At 38.2% G+C, this 21,895-nt stretch overlaps 1 non-coding gene across 1 annotated transcript; it reads left to right on the forward strand.

The window, feature by feature from the left end:
* Nucleotides 1–1,487: 1,487 nt before the first annotated feature.
* LOC112745866 (small nucleolar RNA R71) lies at nucleotides 1,488–1,595 on the forward strand. Its single transcript, XR_003173774.1, has one exon. It is a non-coding gene; the product is annotated as a small nucleolar RNA R71 (small nucleolar RNA).
* The last annotated feature ends 20,300 nt before the right edge of the window (nucleotides 1,596–21,895 follow it).

Consider the following 21,895-nt stretch of genomic DNA (forward strand, 5'->3'; position numbering starts at 1 on the left):
AACACAAGGGAGTCCCCATTCAATTGAAGGACTAATTTACCTCTGTCTACATCAATCACAGCTCTTGCTGTGGCTAGGAAGGGTCTTCCAAGGATGATGGATTCATCCTCATCCTTCCCAGTGTCTAAGATTATGAAATCAGCAGGGATGTAAAAGCCTTCAACATTTACCATCACGTCCTCTACTTGTCCATAAGCTTGTTTTCTGGAGTTGTCTGCCATTTCTAATGAGATTCTGGCAGCTTGCACCTCAAAGATTCCAGTTTCTCCATTACAGAGAGTGGCATGAGGTTTATCCCTGACCCAAGGTCACATAGAGCCTTCTCAAAGGTCATGGAACCTATGGTACAAGGTATTAAGAACTTTCCAGGATCCTGTTTCTTTTGAGGCAATCTCAGTTGATCCAGATCACTTAGTTCACTGGTGAGCAAGGGAGGTTCTTCTTCCCAAGTCTCATTACCAAATAATTTAGCATTTAGCTTCATGATTGCACCAAGGTACTTGGCAACTTGCTCTTCAGTAACATCCTCATTCTCTTCAGAAGAGGAGTACTCATCAGAGCTCATGAAGGGCATAAGGAGGTTCAATGGAATCCCTATGGTCTCTAGATGAGCCTCAGATTCCTTTGGTTCCTCAAAGGGAAACTCCTTGTTGATCACTGGACGTCCCAGGAGGTCTTCCTTCTTGGGATTCACGTCTTCCCCTTCCTCCTTGGATTCGGCCATGATTGTTATATCAATGGCCTTGCACTCTCTCTTTGGATTCTCTTCTGTATTGCTTGGGAGAGTACTAGGAGGAGTTTCACTGATCTTCTTACTCACCTGGCCCACTTGTGCTTCCAAATTTCTAATGGAAGACCTTGTTTCATTCATGAAACTCACAGTGGCCTTAGATAGATCAGAGACTAAATTTTTCTAAGCTAGATGAATTCTGCTCATAATTCTCCGTCTGTTGCTGAGTGGATGATGGAAAAGGTTTACTATTGTTAAACCTGTTTCTTCCACCATTGTTAAAGCCTTGTTGAGGCTTTTGTTGATCCTTCCATGAGAAATTTGGATGATTTCTCCATGAGGGATTATAGGTGTTTCCATAAGGTTCACCCATGTAATTCACCTCTGCTATTGCAGGGTTCTCAGGATCATAAGCTTCTTCTTCAGAAGATGCCTCTTGAGTATTGTTGGATGCAGCTTGCATTCCATTCAGACTCTGAGAAATCATATTGACTTGCTGAGTTAATATTTTATTCTGAGCCAATATGGCATTCAGAGTATCAATTTCAAGAACTCCCTTCTTCTGAGGCGTCCCATTACTCATAGGATTCCTCTCAGAAGTGTACATGAACTGGTTATTAGCAACCATGTCAATGAGTTCTTGAGCTTCTGCAGGCGTTTTCTTTAGGTGAATGGATCCACCTACAGAAGTATCCAATGACATCTTAGCTAATTCAGACAGACCATCATCGAATATCTCCAGAATGGTCCATTCTGAAAGCATGTCAGAAGGACACTTTTTGGTCAGTTGCTTGTATCTCTCCCAAGCTTCATAGAGGGATTCACCTTCCTTCTGTCTGAAGGTTTGAACATCCACTTTAAGCTTACTGAGCTTTTGAGGAGGAAAGAACTTGGCTAAGAAAGCCGTGACCAGCTTATCCCAAGAGTTCAGGCTATCTTTAGGTTGAGAATCCAACCATATTCTAGCTCTGTCTCTTACAGCAAATGGGAAAAGCATGAGCCTGTAGACTTCAGGATCTACTCCATTAGTCTTAACAGTATCACATATCTGCAAGAATTCAGTTAAGAACTAAAAAGGATCTTCAGATGGAAGTCCATGAAACTTGCAGTTCTGCTGCATCAGAGAAACTAATTGAGGTTTCAGCTCAAAGTTGTTTGCTTCAATGGCAGGGATGGAGATGCTTCTTCCATGTAAATTGGAATTAGGTGCAGTAAAGTCACCAAGCATCCTTCTTGCATTATTATTATTTTCGGCTGCCATCTCCTCTTCTTGTTCGAAAATTCCTGTAAGGTTGTCTCTGGATTGTTGTATTTTAACTTCTCTTAGTTTCCTTTTCAGAGTCCTTTCAGGTTCAGTATCTGCTTCAACAAGAATGTTCTTGTCCTTGCTCCTACTCATATGACAAAGAAGGGAATAGCAAAGAAAATATGGAATCCTCTATGTCATAGTATAGAGATTCCTTTGTGTGAGTAGAAGAAGAAAAAAAATGTAATGTAAGGAAAGAGAAGGGAGGAGAATCCAAACACAAGGGTGAGGAGAGCAGAGATATGAGATGAAGAGAAGTGTTAGTAAGTAATTAAATAAATAGAAGAAGATGAGAGAGTGAAATTTTTCGAAAATAATTTTTTTGAAAAAGAGTTAATGATTTTCGAAAATTAAAGGAGAAATAAAATTAAAATTAAAATTTAAAACAATTAATTAATTAAAAAGAATTTTTGAAAAAGAGGGAGGTATTTTCGAAAATTAGAGAGTGATAGTTAGTTAGGTAGTTTTGAAAGAGATAAGAAACAAACAAAAAGTTAATTAGTTAGTTGAAATAAATTTTGAAAATCAATTTTTAAAATATAAGAAGATAAGAAGTTAGAAAAGATATTTGAAAAAGATATGATATGAAAAGGTATGATTAAAAAGATATGATTTTGAAAAAGATAAGATAAAAAGATATTTTTGAAAAGAGATGATTGAAATTAGTTTTGAAAAAGATTTGATTTTTAAAATCACAATTAATGACTTGATTCACAAGAAATCACAAGATATGATTCTAGAACTTAAAGTTTGAATCTTTCTTAACAAGTAAGTAACAAACTTGAAATTTTTAAACCAAAACATTAATTGTTGATGATATTTTCGAAAATATGATATAAAATTAAGAAAAATATTTTTGAAAAATATTTTAAAAATTTTCAAAAATAAATAAGAAAAATGAAAAAGATATGATTTTTGAAAAAGATTTTGAAAAAGATAAGATTTTTAAATTGAAAATTTGATTTGACTCATAAGAAACAACTAAATTTTAAAAAGTTTTGAAAAAGTCAACTCAAATTTCGAAAATTTATGAGTGAAAAAGGGAAAGATATTTTTCTTTTTGAATTTTTGATGAAGAAAGAGAAAAACATGAAAAAGACTCAATGTATGAGAATTTTTATATCAAAACAATGAATGCATGCAAGAACACTATGAATGTCAAGATGAACACCAAGAACACTTTGAAGATCATGATGAACATTAAGAACATATTTTTGAAAAAAATTTTTTGATGCAAAGAAAACATGCAAGACACCAAACTTAGAAATCTTTAATGCTTAGACACTATGAATGCAAAGATGCACATGAAAAACAACAAAAGACACAAAATAAGAAAACATCAAGATCAAACAAGAAAACTTTCCAAGAACAACTTGAAGATCATGAAGAACACTATGAATGCATGAATTTTCGAAAAATGCATAAATTTAAAAAAAAATGCAATTGACACCAAACTTAAAAATTGACTCAAGACTCAAACAAACAACATAAAGTATTTTTTTGATTTTTATGATTTTATTAATTTTTTGGATTTTTGTATATTTTTTTTCGAAAAACATATAGGAAAAAGAAAATAAGAAATTCAAAAATTTTTAATAAGAATTCCAGGAATCTTTCAATGTTAGCCTAAAGCTCCAATCCAAGGGTTAGACATGGCTTAATAGCCAGCCAAGCTTTAGAAGATACAAATCAGTCATACAATAACAAATTTGATTAGCAACAACTAGCTTGCTCTTGTAATGATGACTTGGAAGCCTCAGTCCAAATGAATTTAGACGTGGCTCTACAGCCAGCCAGGCTTCTACATGCTTCATGAAACACTAGAATTCATTCTTAAAAATTTAGAATAATTTTCGAAAATAGATGAGAAATTTTTGAAAATTTTTTTTGAAAATAAAACAAAAAGAAAATTACCTAATCTGAGCAACAAGATAGACCGTCAGTTGTCCAAACTTGAACAATCCCCGGCAACGGCGCCAACAACTTGGTGTTGTTGCCGGACCAACTTGGCACTGATGTTACCGGACCAAAACTTGCCCAAAACTCGAACAATCCCCGGCAACGGCGCCAAAAACTTGGTGTACGAAATTGTGATCCCTGGTAATGGCTCCAAAAACTTGGTGCTCTAATCTTAATTCATAATTTGTCATAACTTCGATACAACTTACCAGCAAGTGCACTGGGTCGTCCAAGTAATAAACCTTACGTGAGTAAGGGTCGATCCCACGGAGATTGTCGGCTTGAAGCAAGCTATGGTCACCTTGTAAATCTCAGTCAGGCGGATATTATGGTTATGGAGTTTTCGAATAATAATAATAACTAAACAGAAAATAAAGATAGAGATACTTATGTAATTCATTGGTAAGAATTTCAGATAAGCGTATAAAGATGCTTTCGTTCCTCTGAACCTCTGCTTTCCTGCTGTCTTCATCCAATCAAGCCTACTCCTTTCCATGGCAAGCTGTATGTTACGCATCACCATTGTCAATGGCTACATCCTGTCCTCTCAGTGAAAATGGTCCAATGCGCTGTCACTGCATGGCTAATCATCTGTCGGTTCTCGATCATACTGGAATAGGATCCATTGATCCTTTTGCGTCTGTCACTACGCCCAGCACTCGCGAGTTTGAAGCTCGTCATAGCCATCCCTTCCCAGATCCTACTCGGAATACCACAGACAAGGTTCAAACTTTCCGGATCTCAGGAATGGCCATCCATGGGTTCTAACTTATACCACGAAGATTCTGATTAAGGAATCCAAGAGATACTCATTCAATCTAAGGTAGAACGGAAGTGGTTGTCAGGCACGTGTTCATAGGGAATGATGATGACTGTCACGATCATCACATTCATGTTGAAGTGTGAATGGATATCTTAGAAGCGGAATAAGTTGAATTGAATAGAAAAACAGTAGTACTTTGTATTAATTCATTAGGAACAGCAGAGCTCCACACCTTAATCTATGGTGTGTAGAAACTCTACCATTGAAAATACATAAGTGATGAAGGTTCAGGCATGGCCGAATGGCCAGCCCCCAAACGTGATCAATATGATCCAAAGTTGAACTAAAAATCATAAGATGTCCCCTACAATAGTAAAAAAAAGTCCTATTTATACTAAACTAGCTACTAGGGTTTACAGAAGTAAGTAATTGATGCATAAATCCACTTTCGGGGCCCACTTGGTGTGTGCTTGGACTGAGCTTGAAGTTTACACGTGCAGAGGCTTCTTTTGGAGTTGAACGCCAAGTTGTAACGTGTTTTTGGCGTTCAACTCTGGTTCGTGACGTGTTTCTGGCGTTTAACTCCAGACTGTAGCGTAGAACTGGTGTTCAACACCCTTTTGCATCGTCTAAACTCGGCCAAAGTATGGACTATTATATATTGATGGAAAGCCCTAGATGTCTACTTTCCAACGCAATTGGAAGCGCGCCATTTTGAGTTCTGTAGCTCCAGAAAATCTACTTTGAGTGCAGGGAGGTCAGAATCCAACAGCATCAGTAGTCCTTCTTCTACCTCTGAATCTGATTTTTGCTCAAGTCCCTCAAGTCCCTCAAGGCGGGAGCACTTAGTTAGTCATGATGAGCCTTTAGTTAGTTTTCTAAAGAGAGAAGCTCCCTCTTCACTCTAGAATTAGGTTAGGATTAGGTTAATGTTTCTTAGATCTAGATTTGATTGCTTGATTTCATCTTCTTTCCTCTACAATTCCTTGTTCTAATACTTTAATTCTTCTTGGTTCTTTTGTTAATCTTACTTTCATGTCTCTTTTATGTTCATGCACTCATGTTGGATTTGGATCTCTTTTAATGCAATTTAATATTTGATGTTCTTTTGATTGTTAATTTGAGTTGTGATCTCACTTTCCTTACAATTAGTAATTGGTAGATTTTACTATTTCTTGCAATTTATTATGCTTTCCTTTTATGCCTTCCAAGTGTTTGACAAAATGCTTGGTTGGATGTTAAAATAGATTGTGAGCATTCTTGGCTTGGAAAGAGAAATTAGGTGATCTTGAGTCATGGATACCCAACCCATGTTGGTGATCTAGAGTTGTTAGCTAGTATTATTTCCATTGACTCTAATCTCTTGCTAATTCAATTAGTGAGTTGATTAGGACGTTTGAATTGAGATTAGCTTGTCATTTTAGACTTTCTCCGAGTGTGAAGATAATATGTTACTGGTGCACGAATTGTGAATCACACTTTTCACAACTCGTACCAATAACCAGCAAGTGCACTGGGTCGTCCAAGTAATACCTTACGTGAGTAAGTGTCGAATCCCACAGAGATTGTTGGCTTGAAGCAATCTATGGTTATCTTGTAACTCTTAGTCAGGATATCAATTATATTTATCAGTTTGAATTGCAAAAAATAAAAGAGCATGAAATAGATACTTGTTCTGCAGTAATGGAGAATATGTTGGAGTTTTGGAGATGCTTTGACTTCTGAATCTCTGCTTTCCCACTGTCTTCTTCTTCACGCACGCAAGGTTCCTCCTATGGCAAGCTGTATGTTGGTGGATCACCGTTGTCAATGGCTACCATCCGTCCTCTCAGTGAAAATGGTCCAGGTGCGCTGTCACCGCCCAGCTAATCATCTGTCGGTTCTCACTCATGCTGGAATAGGATCTGTTGGTCCTTTTGCGTCTGTCACTACGCCCAACCTTTGTGAGTTTGAAGCTCGTCACAGTCATTCAATCCCTGAATCCTACTCAGAATACCACAGACAAGGTTTAGACCTTTCGGATTCTCAAGAATGCTGCCAATGGATTCTAGCTTATACCACGAAGATTCTGATTAAAGAATCCAAGAGATATTTATTCAATCTAATGTAGAACGGAGGTGGTTGTCAGGCACGCGTTCATAGGTTGAGAATGGTGATGAGTGTCACGGATCATCCCATTCATCATATTGAAGTGCAAATAAATATCTTAGATAGAAACAAGCGTGTTTGAATGGAAAACAGAAGTAATTGTATTAATTCATCGAGACACAGCAGAGCTCCTCACCCCCAACAATGGAGTTTAGAGACTCATGCCGTTAAAGAGTACAAAGTTCAGATCTAAAATGTCATGTCGTCCAAAAAAAATGTCTAAAAGTTGTTTAAATACTAAACTAGTAACCTAGGTTTACAGAAAATGAGTAAACTAAGATAGATAGTGCAGAAATCCACTTCTGGGGCCCACTTGGTGTGTGCTGGGGCTGAGACTTAAGCTTTACACATGCCTAGGCTGTTTCTGGAGTTAAACGCCAGGTTGTAACCTGTTTTGGGCGTTTAACTCCAACTTGTAACTTGTTTCTGGCGTTTAACGCCAGACTACAACATAGAACTGGCGTTGAACACCAGTTTATGTCGTTTATCCTTGAGTAAAGTATGAACTATTATATATTGCTGGAAAGCCCTGGATGTCTACGTTCCAACGCAATTGGGAGCGCGCCAATTGGACTTTTGTAGCTCTAGAAAATCCATTCCGAGTGCAGAGAGGTCAGAATCCAACAGCATCAGCAGTCCTTTTTCAGCCTGAATCAGATTTTTGTTCAGCTCCCTCAGTTTCAGCCAGAAAATACCTGAAATTATAGAAAAACACACAAACTCATAGTAAAGTCCAGAAATATGAATTTTTCCTAAAAACTAATGAAAATATACTAAAAACTAACTAAAACATACTAAAAACTAAATGAAATTATCCCCAAAAAGCGTATAAAATATCCGCTCATCACAACACCAAACTTAAACTGTTGCTTGTCCCCAAGCAACTAGATAAATAAAATAGAATACAAATAAGTCAAGATGCAATAATATCTCAGAGTTTTTGAGTGAAGCTCAGATTCTAATTAGATGAGCGGGACTAGTAGCTTTTTGCTTTCGAACAGTTTTGACATCTCACTTTATCCATTGAAGCTCAGAATGATTGGCATCTATAGGAACTTAGAATTCAGATAGTGTTATTGATTCTCCTAGTTCAGTATGTTGATTCCTGAACACAGCTACTTTATGAGTCTTGGCCGTGGCCCTAAGCACTTTGTTTTCCAGTATTACCACCGGATACATAAATGCCACAGACACATAATTGGGTGAACCTTTTCAGATTGTGACTCAGCTTTGCTAAAGTTCCCAATTAGAGGTGTCTAGGGTTCTTAAGCACACTCTTCTTTTTGCTTTGGACCTTGACTTTAACCGCTCATTCTCAAGTTTTCACTTGACACCTTCACGCCACAAGCACATGGTTAGGGACGGCTTGGTTTAGCCGCTTAGGCCAGGATTTGATTCTTTTAGGCCCTCCTATCCACTGATGCTCAAAGCCTTGGATCCTTTTTATTACCCTTGCCTTTTGGTTTTAAGGGCTATTGGCTTTTTCTGCTTGCTTTTTCTTTTTTTTTTTCTTTTTCTTTTATTTTCGCCATTTTTTTTCTGCAAGCTTTTGTATTCACTGCTTTTTCTTGCTTCAAGAATCATTTTTATGATTTTTCAGATTATCATATAACATTTCTCCTTTTTCATCATTCTTTCAAGAGCCAACATATTTAACATTCATAAACATCAAATTCAAAAGACATATGCACTGTTCAAGCATTCATTCAAAAGACAAAAAGCATTGCCACCACATGTAAATAATTAGAATTTTTCTTATTAAAAACTCGAAAAATATTGCCTCCTTATTCTAAAGAAAATCTGCTATTTTATTCATATTTAATGATGATGAGAAAAATAAATTATAGCTTAATTGGAGATAAAATCAGAATATAGATACTAATTACTACTACTCATATATAACTTCTAAGGTAAAACTCAAATAAGAACAATTATCACAGAGTTAAGGCTAAGATTAGAACTCAACAACCTTGAACTTGGGAGGTGGATGCCTCTTTAGTCTGTGGAGTGCTTGGCCCTTCAAGAGATAGTTTCTGACGCTTTAATTCCTTCAGTTCACGCCCTTGCTCTTCTTGTTCTCTAAGCAATTTGCAGAGCATGCTATTTTAATTTTGCTGTTCTTCCTTCAGTTGATCCACAGCTTCTTGCAACTTGGTGACAGATGCTTCTAGGCGCTCCCAGTATTCAATTTGAGGGATTTCCGAGAGGAACTCCTCTACTTTTCTCTTGATGGGGTCGTCCTGCACTTGTTGTCCTTCCATAGACTTTTTGGTGATTGGTTGCTCAACTGAGATATACTTATCTACTCCCATCTTTATCCCAGCATCTTTACATAACAGATAAACTAAGTTTGGATAGGCCAATTTGGCATCTTTGGAGTTCTTGTTTGCAATTTTGTAAAGCTCACAAGCAATCAGCTGATGAACTTCCACTTCTTTTTCCAGCATAATGCAATGAATCATCACTGCTCTTCTGATGGTGACTTCCGAGCGGTTGCTAGTGGGCAGAATAGAGCGCCCAATGAAGTCCAACCAGCCTCTGGTGACTGGTTTGAGATCTCCTCTCTTGAGTTGGTTCGGGGCACCTTTTGTGTTGGTTGTCCACTTGGCTCCAGGGAGGCATATATCCTCTAGGATTTTATCCAAGCCTAGGTTTGATCTCATCATTCTCCTATTAAAGGAGTCTGTGTCATCTTGCAGTTGAGGCAGCTTGAAGATCTCCCTTATTTTATCAGGATGGGTGTGAACAACCTTCCCTTTGACCAAAGTTCTATAGTCATAGAATGCGGTTCCAGCTATCCTCTGCCTGTCCGTCTGCCATAGATTAGCATAGAATTCCTGAACCATGTTTCTTCCCACCTTTGTTTCAGGATTAGCTAGGACTTCCCAGCTCCTGTTTTGAATTTGCTCTTGGATCTCCGGATATTCATCTTCTTTCAGATCGAATTTAACTTCCGGGATCACTGACCTTAGAATCATTATTTTGTAAAAATGGTCTGAATGTTCTTTGGTTATGAACTTTTCTTGATTCCAACGTGGTTTTGGAATATTCTCTTTTTTGCCTCTTGAGTCGGTTTGTTTTCCCTTAGGAGCCATGATCTTAGTGGGTATTGGTTTAGTGATCACGGATAAACACATCAAACTTAGAGGTTTGCTTGTCCTCAAGCAAAAGAAAGCAAAAGAGAGGAAAAGAGGGAGAGCCAAGCGCAACTTGTGGAGGAGAGGGGGAGAAGCCGAACCAAAATTTAAAGGGAAGGGGGTGGGTTTCGAAAATTATTTGAAAAAGATATGATAGAAAAAGTGATTTGGAAAAGATAAGTATGATAGGAAAAGATGTGATTTAAAATTGAAAAGATATAAAAGATATTTGAAAAAGATAAATCTGGATTTTGAAAAAGATGATGTGAAGATTTGAAAAAGATATTGATGAGTTGAAAATATTTTAAAAGGAAAAGAGATAAATTTGTTTTGAAAAGGATTTGAAAATAATTTGAAGAGGAAAAGGGGTTTATGAATTAAGATACATTTGATATTTTTTTTTGAAAAAGGATTTGAAAAATTAGGATTTGTAACATGTTTGTGCAAGAAATCATGAATTGAAACATAAAAAAGAAAAAAAATTTGAATTGAAAACGAAATTGCCTACTCCCCACAATCCTGGCGTTAAACGCCCAACTGCTGCATGTTTTGGGCGTTTAACGCCTAGTTGCTGCTTGGTTTGGGCGTTTAACGCCCAGCTGTTCACGCCAGAAACCCCTTTGTCACTGGGCGTTTTTCTGAACGCCCAGGATGCTGTAAATCTGGCGTTAAACACCCAGAAGTTGCTTCTTTCTGGCGTTTAACGCCCAGATGGCTATCTTTACTGGCGTTAAACGCCCAGTAGATGCTCCTTTTGGGCGTTTAACGCCCAGTTGTGTTTCTTACTGGCATTTTCTTGCCAGTAAGCTCCTTTTTCCTGTTTTGTGCTCTGAATCCTTCTGTAACCCTGTGGACTTATGCAATTGATTCTTTACCTTGTTAATATTAAGCTCATATAAATGAAATGAGGAATAAAATAAAATAGCAGAAAAGTTTTGCTAATGGCTGGGTTGCCTCCCAGCAAGCGCTTCTTTATTGTCTTTAGCTGGACCTTGCTGAGCTTTTAATCTAGCCTCATTCTTGAGCACTCTTGCTCAACATTGCCTTCAAGATAGTGCTTGATTCTCTGTCCATTAACAATAAACTTCTTGTCAGAATCAATATCTTGAAGCTCCACATAACCGTATGGTGATACACTTGTAATCACATATGGTCCCCTCCACCGGGATTTCAATTTCCCGGGGAATAGCTTGAGCCTAGAGTTAAACAACAGAACCTTTTGTCCTAGTTCAAAGACTCTAGATGACAGCTTTCTGTCATGCCACCTTTTTTATTTCTCTTTATAAAGCTTGGCATTTTCGAAAGCAGTGAGTCTGAATTCCTCTAGCTCATTCAGCTGGAGTAATCTTTTTTCTCCAGCTAATTTGGCATCAAAGTTTAGGAATCTGGTTGCCAAGTAGGCCTTATGTTCCAGTTCCACAGGCAGATGACTGGCCTTACCATACACAAGTTGGTATGGAGAGGTCCCTATAGGAGTCTTGAATGCTGTTCTGTAAGCCCACAGAGCATCATCCAAGCTTCTTGCCCAATCCTTTTTACGGGTACTTACAGTCCGTTCTAGGATTCTTTTTAATTCTCTGTTAGAAACTTCATCTTGCCCATTTGTCTGTGGATGATATGGAGTCGCCACCTTGTGGCGAATCCCATACCGGACCATGGCAGAGTAAAGCTGTTTGTTGCAGAAGTGAGTGCCCCCATCACTGATTAGTACTCTAGGGACACCAAACCTGCTGAAGATATGTTTCTGGAGGAACTTCATCACTGTTTTAGTATCATTGGTGGGTGTGGCAACGGCCTCTACCCATTTTGATACATAGTCGACTGCCACCAGAATATAAGTGTTTGAGTATGATGGTGGAAAAGGTCGCATGAAGTCAATTCCTCATACATCAAACAACTCAATCTCCAAGATTCCCTGTTGAGGCATGGCGTAACCATGAGGCAGATTACCAACTCTTTGGCAACTGTCACAGTTACGTACAAACTCTCGGGAATCCCTATAGAGTGTAGGCCAGTAGAAGCCACATTGGAGGACCTTGGTGGCTGTTCGCTCACCTCCGAAATGGCCTCCATATTGTGATCCATGACAATGCCATAAGATCCTCTGTGCTTCTTCTCTAGGCACACACCTACGGATTATTCCGTCTGCACCTCTCTTAAAGAGATAGAGTTCATCCCACAAGTAGTACTTTGCATCAGTAATTAATTTTTTCTTTTGTTGCCTGCTGTACTCCTTGGGTATGAACCTTGCAGCTTTATAGTTTGCAATATCTACAAACCATGGTGTTTCCTGAATGGCAAACAAATGCTCATCCGGAAAGGTCTCAGAGATCTCAATAGAGGGAGAAAACTCCCCTTCTACTGGTTCTATCCGGGACAGATGATCAGCCACTTGGTTCTCTGTCCCTTTTCTGTCTCTTATTTTTATATCAAACTTTTGCAGAAGCAATACCCATCTTATGAGCCTGGGTTTTGAATCCTGCTTTGTGAGTAGATATTTAAGAGTAGCATGGTCAGTGTACACAATCACTTTTGATTCTACTAAGTATGATCTAAACTTGTCAATGGCATAAACCACTGCAAGTAATTCTTTTTTTGTGGTTGTGTAATTTTTTTGGGCATCATTTAGAACACGGCTAGCATAATAAATGACATGCAGAAGCTTGTCATGCCTCTGCCCCAGTACTACACCAATGGCGTGGTCACTGGCATCACACATTAATTCAAATGGTAAAGTCCAGTCTGGTGCAGAAATAACTGGTGCTGTGACCAGCTTAGCTTTCAGAGTCTCAAACGCTTGCAGACACTCTGTGTCAAACACAAATGGCGTGTCAACAGCTAGCAGATTGCTCAGGGGTCTTGCAATTTTTGAAAAATCCTTTATAAACCTCCTGTAGAATCCTGCATGCCCCAGAAAGCTTCTGATTGCCTTAACATTAGCAGATGGTGGTAATTTTTCAATTACTTCCACTTTAGCTTGATCCACCTCTATCCTCTTGTTTGAAATTTTATGCCCAAGGACAATTCCTTCAGTCATCATAAAGTGACATTTTTCCCAGTTTAAAACTAGGTTGGTCTCTTTGCATCTTTTCAGAACAAGTGCTAAATGGTCAAGGCAGGAGCTGAATGAGTCTCCAAATACTGAAAAGTCATCCATGAAGACTTCCAGAAATTTCTCTACCATATCAGAGAAGATAGAGAGCATGCACCTCTGAAAGGTTGCAGGTGCATTACACAGACCAAAAGGCATTCTTCTGTAAGCAAATACTCCAGAAGGACATGTGAATGCTGTTTTCTCTTGGTCCTGAGGATCTACTGCAATTTGGTTGTAACCTGAATAGCCATCCAAAAAGCAGTAATATTCATGACCTGCTAGTCTCTCTAGCATCTGCTCTATGAATGATAAAGGAAAATGACCCTTTCTGGTGGCTGTATTGAGCCTTCTGTAGTCAATACACATGCGCCACCCTGTAACTATTCTTGTAGGAACCAATTCATTTTTTTCATTATGAACCACTGTCATGCCTCCCTTCTTGGGAACAACTTGAACAGGGCTCACCCAGGGGCTATCAGAAATAGGATAAATAATCCCAGCCTCCAGTAATTTGGTGACCTCTTTCTGCACCACTTCCTTCATGGCTGGATTTAGCCGCCTCTGTGGTTGAACCACTTGCTTAGCATCATCCTCCAATAGGATTTTGTGCATGTATCTAGCTGGGCTTATGCCCTTATGGTCACTTATGGACCACCCAAGAGCTGTCTTGTGTGTCCTTAGCACTTGAATTAGTGCTTCCTCTTCCAGTGGATTTAAAGCAGAGCTTATGATCACTGAAAAAGTGTCACCTTCTCCCAGAAATGCATATTTCAGGGATGGTGGTAATGGCTTGAGCTCGGGTTTTTAGGAGGTTTCTCCTATTCCTGAGGAAGTTTCAGAGGCTCTTTCAATTCCTCTGAACCCTCCAAATCAGGCTGAACATCTTTAAAGATGTCTTCTAGCTCTGATTCGAGACTCTCAGCCATGTTGACCTCCTCTACCAAAGAGTCAATGAGATCAACTTTCATGCAGTCTTTTGGTGTGTTTGATGCTGCATGGCTTTGACAGCATTAAACTTAAACTCATCCTCATTGACTCTCAGGGTTACTTCCCCCTTTTGGACGTCAATGAGAGTTCGTCCAGTTGCTAGGAAAGGTCTTCCTAGAATGAGAGTAGCACTTTTGTGCTCCTCCATTTCCAGCACTACAAAGTCAATGGGAAAGGCGAATGGCCCAACCCTGACAATCATGTCCTCAATCACGCCTGATGGGTATTTAATGGAGCCATCAGCAAGTTGGAGAGATATCCGGGTTGGTTTAACTTCTTCAGTTAAACCAAGCTTTCTGATAATGGATGCAGGTATTAGGTTGATACTTGCCCCAAGATCACATAAAGCTGTCTTGGTGCAATTACCCTCTAATATGCATGGTATCAGAAAGCTCCCGGGATCTTTAAACTTTTCTGGAAAGCTTTTTAGAATGACTGCACTGCATTTTTCAGTGAGGAGAACTCTTTCAGTTTCTCTCCAATCCTTCTTATGACTCAAGATCTCCTTTATGAACTTGGCATAACAAGGTATTTGCTCAAGTGCCTCTGCAAATGGAATCTTTATTTCAAGAGTCCTGAGATAATCTACAAAGCGAGCAAATTGCTTATCCTGCTCCTCTTGGCGGAGTTTTTGAGGATAAGGTATCTTGGCTTTATATTCCTCAACCTTAGTTGCTGTAGGTTTATTTCCTACAGAGGTGGTTGGAGAAGCCTTTTTAGAAGGGTTGTTATCAGCACTTGTGTGTGTCTGATCCTTCACTTGCGTTTGAATGCCAGGGTTAGAAGCTGGAGTGGCGTTGGACGCCCACTCCTTACTTGTTCCTGGCGTTTGAACGCCAGAACTGAGCTTCCATTGGGCGTTTGACGCCAAATCCTTGCCTGTTTCTGGCGTTTGAATGCCAGAGTTATTCCTCTCTGGGCTCTTACTGTCCTCAGAGGGATTTTGGATAGCAGTTTGTTCTTTTCTTGGCTTCTTATTGCCTTGAAGTGAGGTATTTAATATTTTTCCACTTCTTAATTGAATTGCTTGGCACTCTTCTGTTATTTGTTTTGATAATTGTTGTTCTGTTTGGTTCAACTTTACCTCCATATTTATATTAGCCCTTCTTGTGTCTTGTAGTATCTCCTTGAATTCGGCCAGCTGTTTTGTTAGAAAGTCTAATTGCTGATTGAGTTCAGTAATTTGTTTTGCAAGACTAGGTTCAGCAGTTACTGTTTTGGCCTCTTCTTTCATAGAAGATTCACTATTTAGGTACAGATGCTGATTTCTGGCAACTGTATCAATAAGCTCTTGAGCTTCTTCAATTGTCCTTCTCATGTGTATAGATCCACCAGCTGTGTGATCTAGAGAAATTTGAGCTTTCTCTGTAAGCCCATAATAGAAGATGTCTAACTGCACCCATTCTGAAAACATTTCAGAGGGGCATTTTCTTAGCATCTCTCTGTATCTCTCCCAGGCATCATAAAGAGATTCATTATCTCCTTTTTTAAAGCCTTGGATGTCCAGCCTTAGCTGTGTCATTCGTTTTGGAGGGAAGTATTGATTCAGGAATTTTTCTGACAGCTGTTTCCATGTCCTTATGCTAGCCTTAGGTTGGTTATTTAACCACCTCTTAGCTTGATCTTTTACAGCAAATGAAAATAGTAATAATCTATAGACATTTTGATATACTTTCTTATCATGTACCGTGTCAGAAATCTGTAAAAATTGTGCCAGAAATTCTGTAGGTTCTTCCTGAGGAAGACCGGAATACTGGCAACTTTGCTGCACCATGATAATGAGCTGAGGATTCAACTCAAAGCTACTGACTCCAATGGAGGGTATACAGATACTACTCCCATATGAAGCAGTAGTGGGGTTGGCATATGACCCCAGAGTCCTTCTGGACTGTTCAATTCCACTTAGATCCATGATGGAGAGAAGGGAATTGATATGAATAGCAAATAGAATATACTTTTATTTTTTTTGAAAACCAAAATTAAAATAAAATAAAAAAAAAGAAAATAAATGAAAAATTAACTATAATTTAGAAATTTTGAAGAAAAATAAATAAGAGAAAATTGAAAACTAAATTAATTAATTAAAAAGATTAGAAAAAGATGTGGGTGAGGATTTTCGAAAAAAAAATAAAGAGAGAGAAATTGGTTATGAAGTTTCGAAAAAGATATGTCTTAAAATTAAAGATACTTGTAAAAAAATAAAATAAAATAAAATAAAATAAAAGATATGAAAAAGATTTGATTTTAAGATCTGAGATTAGAAAAGATAAGATTTTGAAAAAGATATGATTTTTTTTTGAAAATGATTTGAATTTTGAAATTTTAAAACTAAGATAAGATAAAAAATTTTAAAATAAAATCTGAATTTTTAAAAGAAAAATTCGAAAAATCAATTAAAATAAAGGAAAAAGATATTTTTGAATCTAATGAGGAAAGAGAAAAACAATAAAAAGACACAAAACTTAAAATTTTTTAGATCTAATGCTCCTTATTTTCGAAAATTTGGAGGAAAAATACTAAGGAACACCAAACTTAAAAATTTTAAGATCAAAACACAAGGAAGACTCAAGAACACTTTGAAGACTCTCAAGAACAACAAGAACATGAAGATAGAACACCAAACTTAAAATTTTTAGAAAACCAAAATAAAATTTTCGAAAACTAAGGAAAAATCAACAAGAAAACACCAAACTTAAAGTTTGGCACAAGATTTATTCAAAGAAAAATTATTTTTGAAAAAGTTTTTAAAAAGGAAGATAGCCAATTACCAAGAACATAAGCACCACGCTCTAGCCAATTGAGCTATAAATTTAAAGTGTTTTAACAAGGTATTTAACAAATAATTTTTTTTTAGATACTAATAATTTGAAAATGCACAAGAAAAATAAGAAAAATCACAAAACAAGAAAAACTAAAGATCAAACAAGGAAAATAAACAAGAACAACTTGAAGATTAAGAAAGAACAATGAACACAATTTCGAAAATTTAAAAGAAAATAAAAACATGCAATTGACACCAAACTTAAAACATGAAACTAAACTCAAACAGAAAAACTCAATTATCAATTTATAAAATTTTCGAAAAATTTAAAAAGAGAAAATAAGGATTTAAAAAAAAAAGAAATTTCAACCAAAAACAATAATAAAAGACTCTAAACCAAAAAGGAAAAATTTTCCTAATCTAAGCAACAAAATAAACCGTCAGTTGTCCAAACTCAAACAATCCCCGACAATGGCGCCAAAAACTTGGTGCACGAATTGTGAATCACACTTTTCACAACTCGTACCACTAACCAGCAAGTGCACTGGGTCGTCCAAGTAATACCTTACGTGAGTAAGGGTCGAATCCCACGGAGATTGTTGGCTTGAAGCAATCTATGGTTATCTTGTAACTCTTAGTCAGGATATCAATTATATTTATCAGTTTGAATTACGAAAAATAAAAGAGCATGAAATAGATACTTGTTCTGCAGTAATGGAGAATATGTTGGAGTTTTGGAAATGCTTTGTCTTCTGAATCTCTGCTTTCCCACTGTCTTCTTCTTCACGCACGCAAGGTTCCTCCTATGGCAAGCTGTATGTTGGTGGATCACCGTTGTCAATGGCTACCATCCGTCCTCTCAGTGAAAATGGTCCAGGTGCGCTGTCACCGCCTGGCTAATCATCTGTCGGTTCTCACTCATGCCGGAATAGGATCTGTTGGTCCTTTTGCGTCTGTCACTACGCCCAACCATTGTGAGTTTGAAGCTTGTCACAGTCATTCAATCCCTAAATCCTACTCAGAATACCACAGACAAGGTTTAGACCTTCCGGATTCTCAAGAATGCTGCCAATGGATTCTAGCTTATACCACGAAGATTCTGATTAAGGAATCCAAGAGATATTTATTCAATCTAATGTAGAACGGAGGTGGTTGTTAGGCACGCGTTCATAGGTTGAGAATGGTGATGAGTGTCACGGATCATCCCATTCATCATATTGAAGTGCAAATAAATATCTTAGATAGAAACAAGCGTATTTGAATGGAAAACAGAAGTAATTGTATTAATTCATCGAAACACAGCAGAGCTCCTCACCCTCAAGAATGGAGTTTAGAGACTCATACCGTCAAAGAGTACAAAGTTCAGATCTAAAATGTCATGTCGTCCAAAATAAATCTCTAAAAGTTGTTTAAATACTAAACTAGTAACCTAGGTTTACAGAAAATGAGTAAACTAAGATAGATAGTGCAGAAATCCACTTCTGGGGCCCACTTGGTGTGTGCTGAGGCTGAGACTTAAGCTTTACACGTGCCTAGGATGTTTCTGGAGTTAAACGCCAGGTTGTAACCTGTTTTGGGCGTTTAACTCCAACTTGTAACTTGTTTCTGGCGTTTAACGCCAGACTGCAACATGGAACTGGCATTGAACGCCAGTTTACATCGTCTATCCTTGAGCAAAGTATGGACTATTATATATTGTTGGAAAGCCCTGAATGTCTAATTTCCAACGCAATTGGGAGCATGCCAATTGGACTTTTGTAGCTCCAGAAAATCCATTCCGAGTGCAGAGAGGTCAGAATCCAACAACATCAGCAGTCCTTTTTCAGCCTGAATCAGATTTTTGCTCAGCTCCCTCAATTTCTGCCAGAAAATACCTGAAAATATAGAAAAATACACAAACTCATAGTAAAGTCCAGAAATATGAATTTTGCCTAAAAACTAATGAAAATATACTAAAAACTAACTAAAATATACTAAAAACTAAATGAAATTATCCCCAAAAAGCGTATAAAATATCCGCTCATCAGTTACCTTCTTCCATCATCGGGGATGACGTAATAAGATAAATTCTTGTTAATTATTATTATTAGTGACTAGGATAGAAAGCCTATATTCTCAACCCTTGCCATGAATGTATCTCTTTATTACTTGCTTTCTTTACTTGCTTGATTTACTTTCTTATCATTTAATTTCTTGCCCCTTTTATCAATCAAACCCCCCTTGCACCTTCATAGCCAATAATTAACCACATCAATGCAATTCCTTGTGAGACGACCCGAGGTTTAAATACTTCGGTTAATTCATTAGGGTTTGTACTTGTGACAACCAATTTTTTTGCATGCGGGGATTCTTTGTTGGTTTAGAACTATACTTAGAACGAGATTTCATTTGTGAAATTCTAAACCGTACAAGAAACCGAGCATCAAAATGGTGTTGTTGCCAGGGAATTGCAATGGTGCTATGTTATTGGCTATTATATATATTGTGAATATGTTTGCCTTTTGCTTCTTTGTTAGTTGTTTCTAGTTGTAGGACTTTGCTTTCTTTGTTCCTTGTTAGTTTTGTTTTTGTTTTCTCTTGTCACCATGAATTCTCATCACTTTGGCTATGAGTATGGTTCAAACTATGTTGTAGGAAATGGAAGCTTTAATGAGGATTTGCATCAAGGATTTGGAGATCAAAGGTGGGAGGAGCCCCAAGCTTATGGACAACCTTCTTGGCAATAATCTCCTCCCGAATCAAGTTTGACAAGAGTTCTTGGGGACATGACTACTCTCCTCACGGACATGCGCAAAGAACAAAAGGCATCTTATTCCATCCAAGCCGTTCAAGCGCCACCCCAACATGATTACTCTCTGGATTCTTATGGGTATAATCCAAATCCTAATGCATACCAATCTAATGTGTGTGATGACCCCTATTGTGATTGTCAACCACAACCACCACATACATATGACCCTTCCCCTCAACATAGTCTCCAACAACCTCATTCACAAGCCTCATACCACCATCTACCCCCATATGACCCTAACCCATATCCATCGTACCAACCACTATATGAACCATACCTAGAGTCACCACCATTCTAACACCAATACTCCCAAGAATCACAATTTCCATACACACCACCTCTATACTTTTACCAATATAGACCACCTTCCAACTACAATACCTTTTCCTCAAACAATAAACCCTCTCTTCCACCACTGCCCTCCAATGAAGCCCTCATGCTAAAACAAAGAGATCTTAGATCTTATATCCTAAGGCAACAAGAGGAGACGGAAAGGGAGTTTAAGGAGCTAGAAGCCAAGATGGCTATCATTGTAGAAGCCGTTAGCAACATAGTCTCGTCCCACCTAAGCTTGCGTGATCAAGGCACTCCCATTGTTGAATGTGGAGAAGCACCCAAAGAGCTTAGCGAGGGAGTGAATTTGGAGCTCCAAGATGAGGAAGAGGAGTTAAAGCAAGAAGTACAACAAGAGGAGGAGGTAGAGATTATTGAACAAGAAGAAGTAGTGGTTGGATGTTTAGGATATGTTGAGCACATAGAGGAATCTCAGGCTGAAGAGCCTTCTTCCACGGAGTTTGAAAGGGATGTTAAAGAGGAGAGTGATGTTAAGGATGTGGATAGAGAGTTGAGGGAAATTGATCAAGAAGTAGATTCCATCATTATGATTTTTTTGTCCACATTGATCAATCCCCTTGATGATCTTGTTGAGCCTTCTTCCATTAGACTAGAAGGCGATGTTGAGGAGAACATGCAACCTCCAAGGCATATTGTGAGTGAAGAAGTGGAAGAAGTGTTCCAAGCAACAAGCTCTCCTATCTATGATGATTCCGCATCAACATGCGATCCTTTTGAGCTTGAGAAATCCTTCCCCATTGGACTTGGAATTAATGAAGGGGTAGACTTTGCTAAACCCCCTATTTATGATGAGAGTGATGGGGAGGAACTTGAAGAGATTAGTGAAGAAGAATGTACACTTGAGGAAGCTTGGCAAGAGGTAGAGCTTGAAGAACCTTACTAAGTGGTGGAAGCCTCTAGAAGAGGATGGACGGGAGTGGAATGTGCTTTATCAAGACCGTTGGGAACTCCTCCACCTAGGTTGCCATCTAATCCTTCATTTGAGTGGGTAAAACTCCTAACTCTTAGCTATATTATCCCAATTGAATTTGGTTTGCTTGAAACGGATAGCCAACTTAGGGCGTGATGAGCGGATAATTTATACGCTTTTTGGCATTGTTTTTAATAAGTTTTTAGTAAGATCTAGTTACTTTTAGGGATATTTTCATTAGTTTTTATGTTAAATTCACATTTCTGGACTTTACTATGAGTTTGTGTATTTTTCTGTGATTTCAGGTATTTTCTGGCTGAAATTGAGGGACTTGAGCAGAAATCAGATTCAGAGGTTGAAGAAGGACTGCTGATGCTGTTGGATTCTGACCTCCCTGCACTCAAAGTGGATTTTCTGGAGCTACAGAACTCGAAAAGGCGCGCTTCCAATTGCGTTGGAAAGTAGACATCCAGGGCTTTCCAGCAATGTATAATAGTCCATACTTTGGCCAAGAATAGACGACGTAAACTGGCGTTCAACTCCAGCTTTCTACCCAAATTTGGCGTCCAGCGCCAGAAAAGGAGCCAAAACCAGAGTTGAACGCCCAAACTGGCACTAAAACTGGCGTTCAACTCAAAGGAGGACCTCTACACGTGCCACACTCAAGCTCAGCCCAAACACACACCAAGTGGGCCCCGGAAGTGGATTTATGCATCAATTACTTACTCATGTAAACCTTAGTAGCTAGTTTATTATAAATAGGACCTTTCACTATTGTATTAGACGTCTTTTTGACCATCTTTGGTCTCAGTTTTAATCCATTTTTCATCTTAGGAGACTATTGATCACGTTTTAGGGGGCTGGCCATCTCGGCCATGCCTGGACCTTCACTTATGTATTTTTAACGGTAGAGTTTCTACACTTCATAGATTATGGTGTGGAGCTCTGCTGTTCC

Source organism: Arachis hypogaea, chromosome 14 (genome assembly GCF_003086295.3).
Source record: "Arachis hypogaea cultivar Tifrunner chromosome 14, arahy.Tifrunner.gnm2.J5K5, whole genome shotgun sequence".
NCBI classification, from domain to species: Eukaryota; Viridiplantae; Streptophyta; class Magnoliopsida; order Fabales; family Fabaceae; genus Arachis; species Arachis hypogaea.